Raw genomic sequence first — 6,929 nt, forward strand, 5'->3', positions numbered from 1 at the left:
TTCTTTGCGTTATATATGTTCTAGTTATGCTTTATTTTGTACTTGTTCTAAGAAATTTTACTTCGATGAATCTTTTATATGCCATTATGCATCCAAGTTATCTATCTTCATGATTAGTTCTACCTAACTCCAAGTTTTCTTCATTGTCTCAAAATCATTTTCTTCAAGTTTGTCTCTATGATTGATTTTAAGTCTCTATATCTCCATGATTATTATAATTAATTTTCAAGTGTGTCTATCTCCATGTTATTTTACATATTACACTCTTAACAATATCAAATTTAAATTCAAGACAAAGTGATACAAAGTATTTTATCTCATTGAAAAAAGGTATACAGGGAGATGAACACACAAGCACTACAACCCTTATCCCACGAGGTGAAAACAACATCAACAAAACCAGATACAAGCAAGAGAAACTAAAAGCTAATTTACTCCTCGACGTGGAAGGTATTTCTTGTGAATTGCAACTTCATCACAATAAAGGAAATTCTCATCGTAGTTAGGAACAATACCAAGATAAAATGTGTATATAAGGTTCATAGTGTTTCTCTTGGCCTTATTATTAAAATGAACATCTCTCATTAGAAGCAATAACTCATCATCTACATTATCAAGAAATCTCCGTCAATCATCTTTAGGGGTACTCATTTGAAGAACCAGGATAAAACCCTAACAGATCTGCACGACGCGTTAATCATTACTTTAAAAGTGCCTCCTTCTCTACAAGCCACCCTCACTCCTACTTACCTCAACTCCGAGGGGCCTCACCCTAGCAATGCTGTGGAAGGGTTTGGTCCCAAAAGAGCTATTTGTGGCTCTCTCGCTGCAGCTCATGTGTTGGTTAAGGATTGCTTTAAGGATAAAGTTTTTTAATATGACCAAATTGATTACTCTGGTTCGGATGATGGGTTTGAATTTGGCTCAAGATTCTTTCATTCTCCTGCTTCAACCTCAGCTCAGAGACCACCGATGACCAGACCTGTTGGTGTCATTGAGACGTTTAATGTCAACCCACCCCCAACTAAGTCAAGACCTGAAGGTGATGGGCTAAATACAAGCAATGTAGGAGTTTTCAACTCTGCTAAGGGCGATCCCTCCTCTGATTGTAGAGTTCGTGGAACAAACCCAACTGAATTGGTGGTATCCCAAATTCAGGTATTCATCAGCCAACTATTGGCAAATAGAGGGATTTGTTTTCTTTAAATCGTAAAACTAATAAGTGTTCTCCATTTGTGCATTTTTCTATATTCAATAATGCGAGCAATTGTCCCCTATTAGAGAAAGATTTGGGTTGTCATAATGATAGATGGAAATTATATGTTGTTGGTTATACTGCTGGGAAATTCCCTAGTTATAAAGCATTGACTAATCTTATTACTACCACTTGGAAATATGCTGCTTCTTTAACCATACATAATTCCGGATGGCTGATCTTTAAATTTGATTATGAAGAAGATAAACTTGCGGTTTTGTGTGGGGGATCATATTTGGTTTTTGGGAGACCACTGGTTTTGAAACCCATACTTGAGTATTTTGATTTTGCTCCTACTGAAATGACCATAACCCTGGTTTGGGTTAAATTTCCTAATATTCCACTCAAATGTTGGTCTTTAACATGTCTGTTTAAGATTGTAGGTGTTATTGGCAATCCTCTCTAATGTGATATGCTCATCTCTACCATGTCTAGGCTTTCATATGCTAGAGTTCTTATTGAGTTGGATTTGCTTGTTGACTTGCCTCACTCAATCAATGTCATTTTTCCCAATGGAGTGTCTTTGTTATAACCTGTTATTTATGAAACTCTCCAAAAGTTCTGCAAGCATTGCAGACTCCTTAGACATACTATCACATTTTATCCTAAACCTTCAGCTGCCAGTGTAGAGAAGATAACCCAATCAAATTATGTGAGGGCCAGAAGGGGTTCTATTCATGCAAGGCTTGGTCCTAGTGCTGAGACAGCTACTGTAGCAAACCAACAAGGCAATCGGGGTATGCCACATAGTGAGCAGTTATCCGACCCTATGCAAGTTGAAGTTGAGGTTGTGAATGATGGAGGGGACACAACATGTGAAGGGGAAAAATGCTAAAAACACCTCTACTAGTATGGTTAATAAGAAGGGTGGTCAGGAAACTACTATTACTATACAAACCAGTCAGGGTAATCTCCATGTTGCTCCTTCTGCCATGGTGATTGTTATAGCTGATCTGATGCAAGTTGAAGCTGAAGCTGCAACTAATGGGTGGGAAACTATTAGGGGCCAAATAAAAGTCAAAAGAGGTACCAGATTCGCAGCAGGGGCTTGTCTGACAGTGAAGGCCCTCTGGTTGATCATGACAGTAAGAAAGGGAATGCAATAGTTGTTCCTATAACAACCTTAAAATACAGACTTCCTGTTGGATCTCTAGAAGAGGTAGTCACCAAGAATATGGGCAAGCGTAGCACCAATAAAGCATCAGGAAGTGGTAGGGAATTTCTTACCCCTCTCTTTTTGTAATGAAAATCTACTATTTGAATGTCAGAGGACTAAACAGCCCTCTAAAGCAACATGAGGTTGCAAGCCTCATGAAAAAACATTGTATTGATATATGTGGTCTTCTAGAAACTAAGCTTTTGTCTTCCAAGCTTTGTCATATATATAAATTTTGGATGAAACAATGCAAACTTCTTTCTAATGTAGATGTTATTTGTAATGCAAGAATTATTGTTCTGTGGAATCCTAATATTGTTAATGTTGATCTTATTTCTATATTTGACCTGTTATCATCACCTGCCTGGTGAATCATTATAGTTTTGCAGCTACATTTATATATGAGTTCAACACAATTATTGTGAGAAGGGCTTTATAGGATGATTTAAGGAGGTGGAGTCCAGCTTCTCCATGTATGATCCGTGGAGATTTCAACTCCATCCTCTCCCAAGAAGATAAACATAATGGTGTCTCTGTTTCCAATTATGAAATTTCTGATTTTAAAGAATGTTATGCTGACCTTGGGCTTTGCTAACTTAAACTACTCAGGATGCCACTTCACCTGGTCGAATGGTATTGTGTGGAGCAAAATTGATAGGGTTATGGTAAATTCTCTCTGGTCTAGCCTATCTTTATAGGCTTATGTTCATTTCTACAATCTTGGCGTTTTTTCAGACCATTCTATGGCTTCAATACAGATAGTTCCTTGACAAATTCATAATATAAGAAGTTTCAAATTCTATAATATGTAAGCTGATCATCCTCGGTTTTTGAAACTTCTTTTCAATAATTGAATAATAGATATCTCTAAATCATTTATGTGTATCCTCTGTCAAAGACTAAAGCTCTTGAAAAGGCCTTTAAAGGAACTCAACAAACTTCACTTCAATCACATTTTTGAGAGAGTTGCTAGAGTTAAAGAAGAATTGGATTGTCACCAAACCATCCTGTAGAATGACAGAAATAATTCTCAGCTCCTGATGCAAGATAAACAGCTCAGGCTGAAGCTCATTAATCTCAAATCAGCAGAAAATATGTTTTTTGGCCAGAAACTCAAGACTACTTTCTTTAAGAAAGGTGATAAAGGCATTATGTTTTTCCATTCATTGATGTGTAAAAAACACAGGAGGAATCATATCCTAGCTATTCAACATCTAGATGGTGTGCTTACTGCATCTTTGGATGAAATGGGTGAAGTTTTTATAAGATACTATCATGAGCTGCTTGGGACTTCCAGGCATACTATCCCAATTGATGTTGAGGTGGCTTGCAGTGGTCCTTGCCTTGATTACAACACCTGTGATCTCCTTCTAGCCCTAGTGTCCAATGATGTTGTTAAAGAAGCACTCTTCAGTATTGGTAATGAAAAGGCCCCTGGTTCTGATAGCTACTCTTCTCTATTCTTCAAGAAGTGTTGGAATGTTGTTGGGAATGATTTTTGTGCTGCTATTAAAGATTTCTTTGCCTCCAGGGAACTTTTGAAGCAAGTTAATCACTCAATCATAGCTTTAGTGCCTAAATCTTCCAATGTTACTTCAGCTGCAGATTTCAGGCCTATCTCCTACTATATGTCATCTAAAAAGTCATTTCCAAGATCTTGGTAGGTCCTCTAGCTAATGTGCTCTAGAATATCATTAGCCCTACTTAGAATGCCTTTCTAGAAGGAAAAATATGGCTGACAACGTAAATCTTCTGCAGGAGCTCCTACGACATTTTGGTCAAAAACAAGCCTCTCCTAAATGCCTAATCAAAATTGACTTTAAGAAAGCTTTTGATTCTATCCAGTGGTCTTTTATTAGGCATCTACTTCTGTTGTTAGGCTTTTTAGCTCATTTTTTTCACTTAATCATAAAATGTGTTGAGACTTCATCCTATTCACTAGCAGTTAATGGTAACTTATTTGGTTTCGTTGAAGGCAAATATGGTGTAAGGCAAGCTAATCCCTTATCACCTTACCTATTCATTATCTGTATGGAATATTTCTTTCAAATGCTTCATGTGGCCTCTCAAAAGGCTGATTTTCACTTCCATCTAAAGTGTAGCTCTCTTGGTATAAGCCACTTAACTTTTGCAAATGATATCCTTTAGCTCTGCCGATGTGATTTACCCTTAATGAATATTTTATTTTAGCAGCTTCTAGTTTTTGGGAGGATGTCAAGGTTGGTTATCAAAGCTAATAAATCTTCTATCTTCTTCGGTGGAGTTGGGGAGGTTGCCAAGCATGATCCTATAGTATACAGGTTTTTCTAAAGGCAATTTTCCATTCAAGTATCTTGGGGTGCCATTAAGTCCTCATAGGCTGCTTGCTAGCCAGTACTATCCTCTTTAACATAAGTTGGAGGCGAGTATACAGAGTTGGATGGGGAAGCACATGTCTTATGCTGGCAAGCTTGAGCTAACTCGTTCTATTTTTCATGGGATGATTCAATTTTGGATTAGTATTTTCCCCATGCCTTCACTAGTTTTCAGTTGTATCTCCTCCCTTTGTAGAAATTTTCTATATGGAAACCTTACAAGTAATAAATTTGCAAATTTCACAAAGCAAAGCATTCATCATTTAACTTCCATTAATCTATTCAGATAAACAAACTCTTATTAAATTTTATATATCTACTCAATGTCTCTTAAACAAAATATTAATAAACCTTCCTTGTTATGTGCTTAATGTATGAAAACATAGATGATGGGGCTTTTATTGGAAGAAAATAATATTTTGTTCTAATGTTTAAGGCTAACTTCCTTGGGTTGGGATTATTATCTTTCTTTTTTTCTTCTTCTTTCTTCTCTTTTTTTTTCTCTTTTTTTTTCTTTTTTTTTAATATATATACATATAACTTAAAACACAATGCATCTTTAACCTATGTAATAAGCTTTCGGCTAATGACTCCCAGACTAGTTGGTCTTAAGGCACTAGGTGTTGAGACACCCCTACGAGCTTAGTAACTCGGGTTGCAGATACTGATACGTAGATAGTGCAATGTTTGATTCCTTTAAGCTTTTCTCCTTAACCTATATAATAAGCTTTGGGCCAATAGCTCCCAAGTTAGTTGACTTTAGGATATTAGGTGTTAAAACACCCCTTTAGACTTAATTGCTTAGGTTAGGGAGGCTACGAAACCAAACTTATCTACATTTTTATTATCAACAATATTATTAGTTAGTGTGTGTGTGTGTGTGTGTGTGTGTGTGTGTGTGTGTATTTGCAAATTATATACTATCCCTTTCCCTTAGTTGTTACCTTTAACAAAAGAACATAAATAATGTAATAATCCAATGTGCAACCCACAATCATATGTTAAAGTGTGTGTGTGTGTGAAAATAAAGGTTTAAGAATACTTGTTAAATGAGTATATCAGCAAAATTAAGTGATAATAATGCGAGAGTTTGTAAACCTGAATATTTCAAGAAGTATTCTAATGGACCTTGATAAGACTATTTACTAAGAAGCGTCTCAAGAGTCAATAAAATTCCTCCTTACTCTGCCATCCTAATAATAGTTTTGTCAAATGGTTTTATTAAAAATAAAAGCAGTTAGTTGGTTAGTTTTTTTTTTCTTTTTAATGTCAACTACTACGCTCTCCCCCCAACCAAAACGAGACATTGTCCTCAATGTCCTAAGGTAACAAGATAGAGTATAGAAGACATCACCTGAAGCAACGAACATTGACAATCTTGAAACACACTTAAACAAATATAAGAAACAATAAAACACAATAATAAAACCAAAAGACACAAAGTTTTTACAAACGAAGGCTCAAATCCAATCTAAGCTTTTTACGGCTATTCTTAGTTGACCAATTTATGCGACTCATAGCGAGATTAATTACAGGGATGAAAGATTGTAGTTGATCAATTGATTGTTCAGCAGTAGCAGTAGAGATTATGATTTGTCATGCTGAAGATGTTAGAAAATTCTGTTCCACAACATGATCAACAAAAGACAATAAATTATCATAAAAACCATTAACATTGAGCAAACCTATAGGTTTATGGTGAATGTGAAGTTAGGCCCAAGAGGAAATATGAAAGATCTCTTCCAATGTACCCAAATCATCTGGTAAGGCAATGAAGGCCTCAGCATGGTTAAACATTGCATTCATTCGATCAAACATTGTGGAGACCTGTAGTTCCTCTCCAATTGTTTTTCCAATGATGTCCCCTTTTGCTAGAGCTTTGGGGACGACCCCAAAACTTGACTTCCTCCTAAAAATGCAGTTATTGACACACCCCTTATTAACCCAAGGTTGCCTCCCCCATACAGTAAATGAATCTTTCTCTCAGCTAGTACCTGACCAAGATGATTTGCTGATTCTAAAAACGTTATTTCATTTCCAAGACTGGATCCACCGAAAACATAAATATTTTTTATGTGATAACTTGAGGAACTTGCCATTTCTACACTTCTATATCTCTCTAATGTAATGGTTGAGTAGAAATGAGGGGAAGGAAGATAAGATT

Source organism: Populus nigra, chromosome 2 (genome assembly GCF_951802175.1).
Source record: "Populus nigra chromosome 2, ddPopNigr1.1, whole genome shotgun sequence".
NCBI lineage: Eukaryota > Viridiplantae > Streptophyta > Magnoliopsida > Malpighiales > Salicaceae > Populus > Populus nigra.